The following is a 14,834-nucleotide window of genomic DNA, read 5'->3' as shown; positions in this document are numbered from 1 at the left end:
AACTTTTATTTGTGGAAATTTTGCAATGGGCATATAGGAGTTAGTATATCTGTAACTGTTGAGCCAGGACCCTGAGCCCACACTTTGTTGACAATAAACCTGACCGGGCACTTTTGTTTGTTTCTTATCTGATTTTGTGGTCTTGGGAGGTTTCTCTCAGGGTCTGTTGTCCTACCTATCTGTGCCCAGCCAGGACAGCACATTGAGGGAGCACATGCACGCAGACAAATGGTTATCAAAATTTGACAGAGCCTATCAGGACACCGCATTGGTTACTTCAGACAACTCCTAGCTTCTTCTATGCTTACAAGACACCCATTCAGAGCAGCAGATGCAGGTGAGGAAGACTTGGCAGTGCAGCTTCATTGGACCTGAGAAGGAAAACTCAAGCCCTGGGGCCAGTGCAGAAGCACAAGAATCTGCTGGGCTTTGGGGGATTGGGCAGGGATGAAATGCCATCTTATTCCTCAAGGTCTGAAAAACTACATCTACAAATAGAACAAATCTGAGAAATACATCACAAGTGACCTTCCTGCTAGGTCTATTCCTGCAGGTTTTGTAGTGAGGCAATCCTCTACCTTTGCCCAATGAATTTTTTCAGGGTTACCAGCTAGTTAGGAGACTGTTTTGTTTGTTTATCTCTGTTATTTTCCTCTCAGGAAGGCTGGGAACAAGCAGATCAGCTTTACCCCTGCAGGACTGTCTTGAGATTTGGAGGCTGAACAGCAAACTGGAAATTTTGCTGCTCATCTTTCTTTGTAGCTGACCCAAGAACCATGTTTCCACAACCTAGCTGTCATCTCAAGAAATGCCGCGCCCCCAAAATATGTATTGTCTTGTAGCATTAGAGACTAGTAAACTGGAGGAGAAAACTTCTGAATTCTGGAAGTGACATTACAGCCACGCTGTTCTTAAAACCCCTTGGTAAACAGGTATTTTGAAAGTAACGTGTATTTGCCAGCTGTTTTAGCGGCATGCAAGACTTGGACCATATTGGTTTTGCTTCCTCTGTTTGTTATCAAATTAAAAGCAATTATGTAAAAGTATATTTGTGCGTGAACAACTCCATAAATTATCAAGATAGATTTGCAAAGTAACTGAGATTGGAACTTGTAATTGAATTAAAGACGTTTCTTCCAATCTGCCATTCCTTGGAAGACAGGTGAATATTACCCCTTCAGCCTGCTCATTGGATTCGGCTCTGTGCCTACAGAGCACATTACTCCAGTTGGGAAAGCAGCTGGTACATGAACATATAGTGCTTCTCCAGCCTAAAAATAGGCTTATAGCACCTAATGACTTTGGCAAGCAGATAACATTTTATTACCAATGCCATTTGGTTTGCATTACTCATCTTACACTGTGCAATAAGGAAAACCAAATACATTTGAGGTCCAAAATGTTTATGCTGTGAAACACCCACTCTACTTCTTCCTCCTGCCCCAATTTATCTTGGAATTTGGGGTTAATTTAACTTGAAAAAACAACATAGGAAACTGGGAACATACTGGAGAAACCATTTTCCATGACAAAATAAGCAAGTTTCACCACCACCTCATCCGCTCCTCCAAAGAGGCCTCTCTACTCTTACTTGGTACCCCCTTACCGGGAGCATGCAATAAGGAATGTTCAGTTGGAGCTTTTCATAGAATCCTAGGGTTGGAAGAGACCTCAGGAGGTTATGAAATCCAACCCCCGGCTGAAAACAGGACCAATCCTAACTAAATCATCCCAGCCAGGGCTCTGTCAAGCCAGGACTTAAAAACCTCTAGGAATGGAGATTCCACCTCCTCCTTAGGTAACTCATTCAAGTGTTTTACCACCCTTCTAGTGAAATAGTTTTTCCTAATATCCAGCCTAAACCTCCCCCATTGCAACTTTAAACCATTGCTCCTTGTTCTGTCATCTGCCACAACTGAGAACAGCCTTTCTCCATCCTCTTCGGCACTCCCTCCCTTTTAGGTAGTTACAGGCTGCTATCAAGTCCCCCCTCACTCCTCTCTTCTGTAGGCTAAATAAGCCAAAATCCCTCAACTTCTCCTCATAAGTCAAGTACTCCAGCCCCTTAATCATTGTTGCTCTCCGCTCGACCCTCCTCAATGCGTCCACATCCTTTCTGTAGTAAGGGCCCCACAATTGGATGAAATACTCCAAATGTGGCCACACCAGTGCCAAATAAAGGGAAAGAGATTTCTTTCTACTCTTGATTCCTCAGGGCTGCCTAACAGGTGCTTCCCCTTTTGGTCTCATTGGGATGGAAAAGCAAGCGATTGCCTCAGTCTCTCACATCCATTATCAGTATCTCCCCACTGAATGCATGGAGATCTTCTCAACCCCACTCATCCATCTGCTCAATAAGATGATGGGTTTTTTTCAGTTCTTTTGATTCTATTTATGATGGTTTCTATTATTCTGGGGCTGAGAAGCTTCAAGATGCTATGCATTAACAGGGAATTCTTGTAACTCATTTCTCAGTTTCTGGGAGGGCTATTTCTCCCTAGTCATCCTCCCTTCCCCAGTGGAAGTTGCATGGGGGGAGAAATAGATGTGCTATTTGTTAATTTTAATATATCTTTTGATACTGTTGCACCGGATGGTCTCAGAAGCAAACTAGGGAAATGAAGTTTAGATGAAATTACTGTAAGATGGGTGTACCGTTGTCTGACAGAACGTGTTCAGAGTAGTTCAGTGATTAGCTGTCGAACCGGGAAGGTTATATTTAGTGAGGTCCTACAGAGATCAATTCTAGGTCTGATATTATTCAATATTTTCTTTAATGACTTGAATAATGACTTTGCAATTTTTATTATAAAAAAATTATATAGAAGCCACCACATTGGCAGGGATTGGAGGACAAGGTTAGAATTCAAAACAATTTTGATAAACTGGAGAACTGATCTGAAATTAATAGGATTCAATCCAATAAAAATAAGTGCAAAGTACTTAACTTAGGAAGGAGAAAAATTCAAATGCACAACTACAAAATGGGGAACAACAGCGGTAGTACGGCTGAAAAGAAGTTGGGGGTATAGTGGATCAGAAACTGAATGTGTTAACATTCTGATGCAATTAATACATATCCCTAAGGTGTATTAATAGGAGTGTTGTAAGTAAGACACAGGAGGTAATTGTCCTGGTCTACCTGGTAATGGTGAGACCTGAGCTGGAGTTCTGTGTCCTGTCCGGAGTGCCACAGTTTAGGAAAATTGTGGACAAACAGGAGCATCCTGAAAAGAGCAACAAAAATGAAGAAAGATTTAGAAAAACTGACCTCTGAGGAAAGGTTTTATTTGTTTTAAAAAAGGAGGCATGTTTAGTCCTCAGGATACTGTGAAGACCAGGACTTGAACAGGGTTCAAAGAAGAGCTAGATAAATTAATGGAGGATAGGTCCAAAGGCTATTAGCCGGGATGGGCAGGAATTTTGTCCCTAGTCTCTGTTTTTCGGAATCTGGGAATTGGGACGGACCACTTACGATTCCCTATTCTGTTCATTCACTCTGGTGCACCTGGAATAAGCCACTGTAGGAAAACAGAGAATATTTGGTCTTATAGAGATGTTAACACTGCAAATTCTGCTTTTAAACTTTTAACTGTTAAATATGCCAACAATGACAAGACTATTAACAGAGACAGCCCCGTGGTGACATGGAGGCAACAATTTTAGAATCACATCTAAAGATACAATATGAAAGCATCCTTAGAAGAATGATTTAGTAGCATTTGCAGGGCACATACTTCCTGGTGAAATAACTAGGAAACAGTTACTGAGCAAGTTTCTACAGAACTTTAGTAATGTTGTTGTATGTCTTTCTCCATAGTGTGTGTGTGTGTGTGTGTGTGTGTGTGTATATATATATATATATATAAAAAGAGACACTATGGAACAAAATCATTTGAATACCTTCCTGCAATTCTCATGTAAAAAACCCTCCACGTCTTATCAGTGTTTTTAAAAGGGCAACAAGATGATCAAGTGTGCTTCTCAGAGACATTTGGAGAGCTAATGGAAAACTTTATGTTTTCACCACAACTTTCAGAACCAGGTAGAACTTAAAAAACACAGGCCCAATAAGGTCTTTATCAGTGCTAATGAACAAATTATAGTAATACACTGTTTTCTGTTATACCACTGAATTTCTCTTCTCCTGTAGTTCTCCTATATGCTAGCCATGTTGGAATATTGATTGCATGGAAACACTGAAAAACACTCCATGATTTAATAGGCCTAATTCATATTAAAATAAAAGATCAATTCTTCTGACAATGATGCATTGTGGGACCTTTGACAAGTCAAGTCACTTGGACCAAATATTTCAAGGTTAGTTACCTAAAGTTCAGTGCCTAACTACCAATTAGATGCCTTTTCTATGAATGGAGAAAAATATTTTTTATAATTGGGCTTATGGTGAAAATCCCCATAGAAGATACATTTAAAAATTAGTTTTCAATTAGTATTAAAATGTGCAAGCTTAAAATTCATTTCTCTGTGAGCATTCATACTGGCTAATGCACAATGCATGAATATTTGGGGGAAGCAATGTATATACCTTCAAAGTGAGTTCACTTAACATTCCCATTAATATTTATAGAAAAGCATTTTATGCTGTTCACTCAGTTCTAGCTATAAAGCTTAAACAATTGATGTCAATAAAGAATTTTATAACTTTAAATCTGAAGGGGCTGTGTCTAGGCTGAATATCGTCATTACCACTTAATCATATTCTGTGGGTTTTAATATGCCAGACAAATTGCTCTGTGATTTAAAATATAAACTATCATAAATTGCATATTGCTTAAATCCTCTGTGTTAAGTTTTCCTGGGAAATCAAGGTTATCAATAAAGATTTAACTTTGAGAATAAAATAGACAGTATGTTTGTTCATTCCGTAAGTGTTCGTAGTGGACGAATTGAATGACAAAAAAGTCACAATGCATAAAATGAAAAGCTAAGAAGAACATTAGTGTATACTGTAGTAGGTATAATGGAATGGTGGACTGTGATCATACTTGAGAATATCACTAGTGAATGAAATAGATTCACTACAGAAAGGTTACAAATCAAAACATCTTTCTGAAAGTAAAGGAAATAAAAAAACCACACTTTTATTCCAGCTTTTCTCATGTATTTATACATTCAGGACAGGACTTGATGCCATAATGGGTTTGTATTTGTACAACTTCATTGAATGACATTGTTACTCCTGATGTGCACTGGTGTAAACAGAACAGAAGGAGATTTCTTAATTAACCGTCTCATTTCACCTTGGGTCACAGTATGAAGCTGCCATGTCATTTAATAAATCAGTTTTTTCCTTTTCCATTTGCACCTGTCACTTCATCTGTTTTCAGCAGAGTAACAAGATCTTCACCTTTTGGATCCAATCCTGTTCTCACTGACTTCAGCAGGTCCCTCAATGCTGTATAGTGTTTTTTCTAAGAAATATAGGACAAATAGTTCTTATGGAAACAGGTGAACATTTATGGACAGTAAAGGGGGCTTCATGTATGCATCAGGGGTGCAGGGGCAAGACTGACTATATAAACAGACCGGATGCACCAAGTTCTGACCATGAATATTTTTCCAGTCTAGAGACAAAAAATTTTACCCATGTTTAGAATTACAGCATAAATATGTAATGCACTTTTTCATGGAAGGTTACAAAGCCAGCATGTTAGGACCATCAGATTTCTACTTTTGACTTCACTCGTAGCAAGAATTAGCTCTTGTATATTAATCCTTTTACCAACACCACCCCCATAACACACCAAAAAATGTGCTTGGACAAATTTGGTCATTAAAGAGTCCTTCTGACTTCAATACACATTTCATTTCCCTGTGTATGTGTCTCCAGACAACACACACACACACACACACACACACACACACACACACACAAAGTTTTAGATGATGTGATTCTATGAACACTTTCACATAAGTAGCTTTATCCAGAGAAGTCCATTTCAATGAGGCCCTCATGTGAGGAGAGGTAAGTATAAGGATCCAGGGTCTTAGTCTCCAAAATAATTTCCTTAAACAACAAGGAAGATAGTTTAGGAGATGACAATTTTGCTTTCCTGTTATTCATCTTTACAGTTTATTATTGGAATTAATAATACAGCTCGTGTCCTTTCATAGTCTCAGTTCTTCCTGTAACCCAATTATGTTTTACCTTTTCAAACCCATTGAATTTCATAATAAACTATTGCTATGCAATACTGCTGTCTTAACAGTTGTATTTTACAGATTAGTTTACATATTACTGTAATTCGTGGTCTACATTTTTAATCTAATTCAGATTCCAGTTCAGTCGCCCAAAGGTTTCAGTTGTCAGCTATTTAAAATACACTAAGGTTAAGTGTATTAATAGCATATGGGAATCATTTGGAAATATGCCCTTGTTTTCCTGCTATGACATGCTCATTCTTAAACAATATTTGCTCATTTTGATTGGGATCTAATAAGCATGAAAGAAGCCTATTAAATGTACATGTTCAGCTGAGAGAAAACATTTATTTAACAAGATTATTCCTTCAGGCTTCTTGGATCCAGATCCAACATGGAAACCTTTACCATCTGCGAAGGTTCTTGGCTTTGGCTCCTCCCTCGACTTGCTTGTGCAAAGGCTCAAATTCTGTATCACCCCGACTAGAAGTGATTAAAGAATGACAACAATTGCAAGTATATTTGCCAATAAACAGGCTGACTTGGCTGCTCTGTTATCTGTAGGGGTCATACTGTCTGCTATTTGGAAGTACAACTTGGACTTCGACTACATCTACATTGCATCCCTTCTTCGTAAAAGGGATGCAAATTAGATGTATCGCAATTGCTAATGAAGCGGGGATTTAAGTCTCCCCCGCTTCATTAACTTAAAAATGGCTGCCACTTTTTTCAGCTCGGAACTTTGCCGGAAAAAAGTGCCAGTCTAGACGCGGATCTTTCAGAAAATAAAGGTTTTCTGAAAGATCCCTTATCCCTTATTTTAAGAGGGATAAGGGATCTTTCAGAAAAGCCTTTATTTTCTGAAAGATCCGCGTCTAGACTGGTGATTTTTCTGGCAAAACTCCGAGCCGAAAAAAGCGGCAGCCATTTTTATGCTAATGAAGCAGGGGAGATTTAAATCCCCGCTTCATCAGCAATTGCTATACATCTAATTTGCATCCCTTTTACGAAGAAGGGATGCAATCTAGACGTAGCCCTCTAGTCTGGCATTCTCAGGTCTGGCAACATCCGTGGTCTAGCATGATTTTAGTTAGTTGAATGTCCACTTAGCCTGGGTGTGGCCAGTTTCCCATAGTCAATAAGGTTTTTTATACAGTCACCAGACCAGGCTTTCAGTGTTCTGTGCTGTTATTTAGCTCTAATTTACCCCCAAATGGCTTTGCAGAGTTGGTAATGCTGCTAGACAATATTGACCTCCGGTGATTTGGCAAATTATCCGTTTCAGCAACAGTCTGATACTGAGAGCTCTGGATTAGAGAGGTTCAACCTGTATTTAGATAGCCTTCAGGAATTCATGACCATGACTATCTAATCTTAAACGCTCTATACTGCATGTCATGAAAAACGACTGATCTGATCATTCATACTGGCTATGTGTTGTTCAGTATTTACTATTCATTGTTTAATGCCCTGTTTAAAATATTTCATTCGTCTAAGCCCTGATCAAGTTCAGCAGAACTTAAGCACATACGTGAATGTTTTGCTAAACTGGGCTTCAATCCTCTGAGTGACTTGGCCAAATCTCACATCACGGTGAATAGCCAAAATGAAGACCAGAGGCTGAAGACTGTTCAGACAAACACTAAGCATGCTTGTAATTGTTATGCCATGCTTGACAAGCATCTGAAAAGAGAGGGAGCAAGAAGGGAAGCCAGAAGAAAGCACCAATGAGCTATTCTTCAGCTCTGGGTTGATTTCAGAGGAAGTTACTTCTAATCCTACAGCACAGATGGCTCCCAAATTACACTTTCCTAGGGAAGATCCAACAGTCAAAAAAGCAAAGCCAGATGGATGGTTCTAAAGGCAGAATGGTCTGACAGCCCATCTAAAAACAGAAATTAGATTTGTGACCTGGACTAGTGTTTAGGCCATTGGCCCGTTGAGTTTGAGAATTTTTTGCATCAGTGATTCCACTTGCAGGTTTCCCCCAACACATGGACCCATTACAACAAAAGATCCTCCATGAAAAAAAAATGGGTTTTGACCACTTATAGCAGTGGTCTCCAACCTTTTTTACACCTGAGATCACTTTTTAAGTCTCAGAACAGGTGAAGATCTACCGTCCCGCCCCTTCCTTGAAGCCCCACCCTCTCTATTCTTCTGTCCATCACTTGCTATCCTCAGCCCTTATACACTGTTAAACAGTTTATTTTTAAATTATGCAATATATAAAATTAAAATCACATGTTTATAGTTATGAAATAAATGGTCTGTTTTTAATTTGTGCTATTTAAATGTCAAATGAAGCATTTACAATTATACATTTTGTTCTCTGCTATTTTGTAAGTCTAAAATCAAGTATTGATAATTATATATTTTTTCTTCCAATAACAAAGTCTCAGTGTGACACTTGTGACTGAACAGTATCTGCCAGTGTCTTGAAGTTGGGTTGTAGTCTGAGATTGCTAGTTGTATACAGTCCATCAGGTGGGCATCTGTGATCCTGCGCTCAGCCTGAGAAGCTTGCTGAGCGCAGGGCAGCCGGGCTGGAGGGAAAAGAAGTGGCTGCCCGGCCAGTTGGCCATGGCACTCAGCCAGGGCACACCATGCTCCACGTGGGCAGGCGCAGAGGAGAAGCCGCCAATCAGCTGGAGCATGGGGCAGCCTCTTTCAGCTGAAAGCCACAGTCAGCTGGCTGGGGTGTTTCAGCCCTCCCGACCTCCCAGCTCCCACCATTCCTCACAGCTACTCACCTGTTGTTGTTGCTCGGTGAGTAGCTGCTCCTCAAATGAGGAAATCTAATGTAAATGTACTGCGCAGGCGCACAGTTCAGAGAGGGCTCAAGAGCTACTCTAAGAGCCCCTGAGATCTACCGGTAGATCGCGATCTACTGGTTGGTGACCACGGACTTACAGCATTCTGACTGTCTGACACCGCATGTCTCATCCTTGCAGGGTCATGCTGAATTGTCAGCGCCTGTGAGAACCTGAATGTCTCACCCTGACAGGCTTTAACACTCAGAGATCTGCTGGTATTAAAATGCTTTGTTTTGATAAGTAACGTGTCCTAGGAAGGTGGAGAAAGAACCACACCCCTCTCGTGAGCAGCTGTTGTTCCTTTTTGATTTTTTCCTCCTGCCAAAAACTGATTTACAGGATATTTCCCCCATCTGGCCAGAAACTAATCTGGATATGAATCTATTCAAAGTAACTTCTCAGTTTTTAGATATTCATAGCTTGTCTTTTTTTGTTGGTACAATAATATTTTATGTCATTGTATTCAGCCAGGCAGAGTCTGCAAAAGCAGCCAAGTACAGGCTGGACCTCCCTGCTCTGGCACCGTTGGGGCTTGATTGGTCCCAGAGGAGGAATTTTGTTGGACCAGGGGAGGTCATTCCTGTCCCCCCCTGCTGCTGCCCCCATACCCTGCCACTCTACCAGGCTTCCCAGCTCCCCCCGCAGCTAAGCCGCACACTAGTCTCTCCAGCTTCCCCACACATGCTCAGCCCAGCTGTGCGCCAGCTTCCAGCCTCCCCTCCTCCCCCCCCCCCCGACATCACACCAGGCTCCCTTTCACACAGTCCCCACCCCCACATCATGCTGTGCTCTCAGCCCCCCCCCCCCCCCACCTTTGCTTTGTGCTAGGACTTTCTGATCCTGGAACATCTGTGGTCCTGCCAGACCATAGTTATTGCCGACCCGCGGAGTCCTGGGTTATAGAGGTGCAACCTGTCCATCACTTTTGGGGAGAATTCTGCAACTTTGTATATTTTGCTTTTAATACCACAACTGATCCCAGTTATTCATACTAACATACAGGCTTCAGAAAAGTATTTGGGATAAACCAAGTCAGATTATTCTAAATATTTTGGTAATTTTGGATTAGTTTCATTGTAAAGGTACAATGACCCCTCCCACCATAAAAAAAAAACAAAAAACAAAAAACAAAAACCCAAACCCTTAATAGGATAAAAATGCTCCCAAAAATCAGTTTCCAAAAATTTGTATTACACATTTTTTTTAGCAACCTTTTTAAAAAAAAAAAAGTCAGTCTCTCCCCACACAGTTAGAAACATGGATGAACACTGTCAAGGCTCCTTCTCCACTCTGGCATGATAAATGCAGAAATGGGGGCCCGCAAAAGTACCACAAAAACTTATCTTTCCAGGATTTGGCATAAAATCCCCCCCCCCCCCAAAAAAATCTTAACCTAGATTTTTGGAATAAAATCCACTGCCACCACCCAAGTAATGATAAGAAAATCAGGGAAGAGAACACTTGGGAAATCTCACTCCTAAGGTAAAAACCAGGACACAAAAATTAACCAATACCAGGTAAATAAAAGGATAATAAAAGTTATTTCTCTTTTATTATCACCACAATATTCCAGTTGCAAGCATAATGACTAGGTGGAAAAGTCACAAATTAATATACTCGGGGGGGGGGGGGGGGGGGGGGAGAGGGAACCCTACCATGGGCCAAAGACTCAATTTCAAAGGATAGCAAAGCCCATTTTTAAAAATGCACAGACATCAGATCCCATTTCTCAAAGACATAAAACAATAAAACCTAATAGATTTATCTAAATCTTATCCTACCTACAGATAGTGAAGAGTCTCTTCTTGGAGGGAGTCATGCTGTCTGTCCCCCTCACTAGCTGGAGAGCAACTGCTCCAGAGACAAAGGAGGGAAAAACCCAAAAATGCCTTTGTCCCAGTTTGAAATTCCTACCCACCAACTCTACCTGGCTTAGGTATAGTTAACTCCTTAGTCCCCAGGCTGCTGGCTAACCCTCATGGTCATGACAAACACACAAACAGTCTTTCAACCAGGACACTTTCTGAATAGCATTTTATAATAACCAACAATAGAAAAGATTGTCTGACAGTTCTAGATAAGCACAGGTTCAGCTTTTTAAATTCTCAGCAGGGAAATCTTGGCTCTAAAACCTGTGACTGGTAAACAGAAGCCAACCATACTGCGAACATAGAGAAGTGTACTGCTACAGCGACAACTTTAATTATTTTACAAAACACTGCCACTTTGCATGGCACCTTAGGAATAATTACTGTGAAATAAATAAAACGCACAATCCTTGCTGCCAAAAAGCATACAGTCAGGAGAGCATCCTTATTCCAGAAAAAACAAGCCCCAACTTAGTTTTAAATAGGTGCTTCAACACAATTGAAGTCAATGGGATGTCCCAATTCAAGTTGTTTTGGTCCTGATTCAGGAATGCATGTGCTAAATGAAAAATCCCATTGCCCACCTGTAGTTTATACATCATTTAAAGCATGTGCCTACACAATTTCCTGAATCGGGGCCTTGGCCTTGAGTTTGCAAGGTGCTGAAGGTACTTTCCCAACTTCCATGTAAGGGCATTCAGCACATCATTTGATACTGAGCATGTAGACATGGAATATTGAGGCAAAGGTAGGGAAAGACCCCTAAAACAACATGTCACAGCTAGCAAGAAAATAATTTATAGCTTGGTTCAGCAAGATGCTGCTTGTCTTGAGCCTGCAAACACTTATGGTGCATGCTTAACTTCTGGTATGTATGGTTTTGCTTTGCAGAATCAAGACAGGAGTACAGCATAGGGATAGAAGGAAGCTGTGGCAGGGTTGACTCACCGCCACGGTGACTCCTGCTGATCACACCGGGAAATAGCTCAGCTAGCTGGAGCATGCCGCCCTCTGGCTGTCATCACTCCGCTGTCTCCACCGACTGTAGCCAGACTCATGCCACACCCTGGGCTGCAGTGTCTTCTTCTGAACACTGCCATCCAACAGTGCCTACCACTCCGTTCTCACCCTCTGCCCAGGGCATCAGCAGTCCTCAACCAGTACACAAGCCACCAGGGCCAGCTGCAGTCTATATAGGCTATGCTTTTTGGGGCAAGCTATTGTGCAAAGGGGGCCAGGCCCAGCAACTATTGTGGGTCCCAGCCCAGGGACCCTCTGGTGGCTGCTTTGTCCTGTCCTTCTTCACTCCCCTTAACTGTTCCTGGATCACCTCCTTGTGACTCCTTGCACCTTTGCAGTCCTTGGATCAAGGCCCTTGGCCCATGGGGTCACAGGCCCGAGCTTCTCCCCAGCACTGCTCCTCCCCAAGTTGCATTTCTCAGGGAACAAGTTCTTCTCCTTTGCTGGGCATAACCAAGCTATCTTCTGAGCTCCTGAGCAGCCCCTTATCAGGGCTCCCCAGCAAGAAAACTTTTGATTGGCTCCCTATAAGTGTCTCTCTGATTGGAGAGGTCTGTGCAGGCTCCCACCAGCTGGCCTTTAACCCCACCCTGGCCAATGTGGGTCAATTGCCCCACTACAAGAACAAAGTACAAGAAGTGAGCTTAAAGGAGGGAATTGAAGGGCATGAGTGAGCGTGTTTGGTGCACAGCAAGATGCATATCATTCCAGGTGTAAGCAGCAGTGAAGGTCAGAGGGAGTAAGAGAGGAAGGGTGGGTGGAACACAGAAGGAAAGGCTAGACATCAGTGGGAACAGTCAGGTGAGACATAGGCTGGGTGTATCTATCCCAAGTCTTGATAGAAAAGGCAGGGAATCTGAACTTTGCATGAACAAGAAGCCATGGAAGAGAGTTGGCGATGGAATAGTGGGAGGGGAGGATTACTGTAGTTGCTAACTGTTAAATAGATGGAAGAAGCAAGACTAAGGGAGGCAGAAAGGAAGAGGTTACAAAACTCCAGGCAAGTTATCAGCAAGATGTGAATTTTGGTAGCAGGAATGGGGAGGGAGAAGTAAAGGCTGAGGCAAGCCCCACGTGTGACCTGGCAAGAGGAGTAAGAAGAGAGATGGAGAGGTTCTCCGGATAATTAGGCTGCTCTTGCTTCAAAAGCTACTCGCTTTGTTTCTGGCAGAGGCACAGCAGAGCAGCAACTGCTCTCACTTTGTTTGGTTTTTGGCTGTGAATCAAGGAACATTGTGTTTGTTGAACTGTGAGAGAAGGGAAAGAGCACTTTCTGAAGTTAGATTTAAAATGCACCTGCAGTGTTGAATCCCTCCTCAATCTTTCCTTCAACACAGACACAGGGACGGCTTTAGGAAGTGTGGGGCCTGATTTGCGGGGGCGGGGACATGCATGCCACACGCCTGGGGCTCAAGAATGTGCTGCACGCCCGGGCGCAGGGCCCCCCTCTTGGGCATTGCACACATCCCCTTAGGTGCAGGGCTCGATTCAGAGGAATCAGCCTAAAGACAGCCCTGCATAGACATCTTGGCTGTGTCTAGACTGGCAAGTTTTGCTTTTGCGGAAAAACTCGCCAGCTGTCTACACTGGCCACTTGAATTTCCGCAAAAACACTGACCATCTCATGTAAGAAATCGGTGCTTCTTGCGGAAATACTATGCTGCTCCCGTTTGGGCAAAAGTCCTTTTGCGCAAAAGCTTTTGCACAAAAGGGCCAGTGTACACACCTCAGATTTGTTTTACACAAAAAAGCCCCGATCGCGAAAATGGAGATCGGGGCTTTTTTGCGCAAAAGCGCTTTTGCGCAAAGCATCCGTGCTAATCTAGATGCTCTTTTCCGCAAATGCTTTCAAATGAAAAGCTTTTCCGTTAAAAGCATTTGCGGAAAATCATGCCAGTCTAGACGTAGCCCTTGAGTATGTTTATGTAACTGCCACCGGGTGGATTTGAACCTGGGACCTCAGAGAGCTTAGTGTAGGAGCCTCTTGAGCTTGCGCTATAAAACCAGCTGACTCTCAGCTTAAGCGGCAGAGCTCCCTTGTTCCTATCTCTCACTCTAAGCAGCCTTCATGCCACTACATGGGATGCTTGGTGTATGAGTTACATCAACACAGCAGCATCATTTCAGAATTACGTCATTTATTCCGAAATAACATAGCACATGTCTACACTACAAGCCTTTATTTCTGAATAATGTCAAGCTGGAAGACTTCTTACTCCGATTCCTAGTAACCCTCATTTTACAAGGAGCAAGGGAAGTCAAAGGAAGAGTGTTCTTCCTTCGACTTCCTCCTGTGGAGACAGCGCCAAAAGCCGAATTTATCTATTTTGACCTCAGCTGTGCAATTGGCATAGCTCAAGTTGTGTAGTTTAATTCAAGTTTTGCCCTGCTGCATAGACAAGCCCCTTCTGCTGAGTGCCTGCTGGGAAGATATTTAATTACACAGCACAGTTTCTTACCTGTGCTTCGCAATATAGCCTAAATTTTGCCCAGAGTTACCTACATTCCCTGTTTCCAGATGGTATCTCCATGCCATAAGAGATGTTGCACTTCTTTTCCTACATCTGTTATCCTGCTGAGGAGCTAGTTGGCTAGCCTGTTTCCACACCCCACCCCCACCATAGAGGAAATTCCAGGTGGGTAGCCAAGGTTCCCCCTTTCTGAGGATATCTTCCTGTATTAATATTGTGCTCTCTCAAACCTACCTTTTTTGGTGGAGGGAGAGCAAGAACCTTCTCCCCACCCCAAGATTATTCCTGCCAGGCACAAGAAGTGCTTTACCCTCAGGGCATGTCTGCACTGCACCCTTCTTTTAGAGGCCTATAGGGAACTTACACACCTTGTCCCACTCACCCAGATAAAGACCACTGCAAAGCCCTATGGTACAGTTAGTAAAGACGCCTCTGAAGAGTGTGGGTGTCCCCATGGACATACATTACAGGGCTCTCTATTTGCTAAAACTCAC

The sequence above is a fragment of the Pelodiscus sinensis genome, chromosome 13 (genome assembly GCF_049634645.1).
Source record: "Pelodiscus sinensis isolate JC-2024 chromosome 13, ASM4963464v1, whole genome shotgun sequence".
NCBI lineage: Eukaryota > Metazoa > Chordata > Testudines > Trionychidae > Pelodiscus > Pelodiscus sinensis.
The sequence above is the reverse complement of the archived record's forward strand: the minus strand, read 5'-3'. Positions refer to the sequence as shown.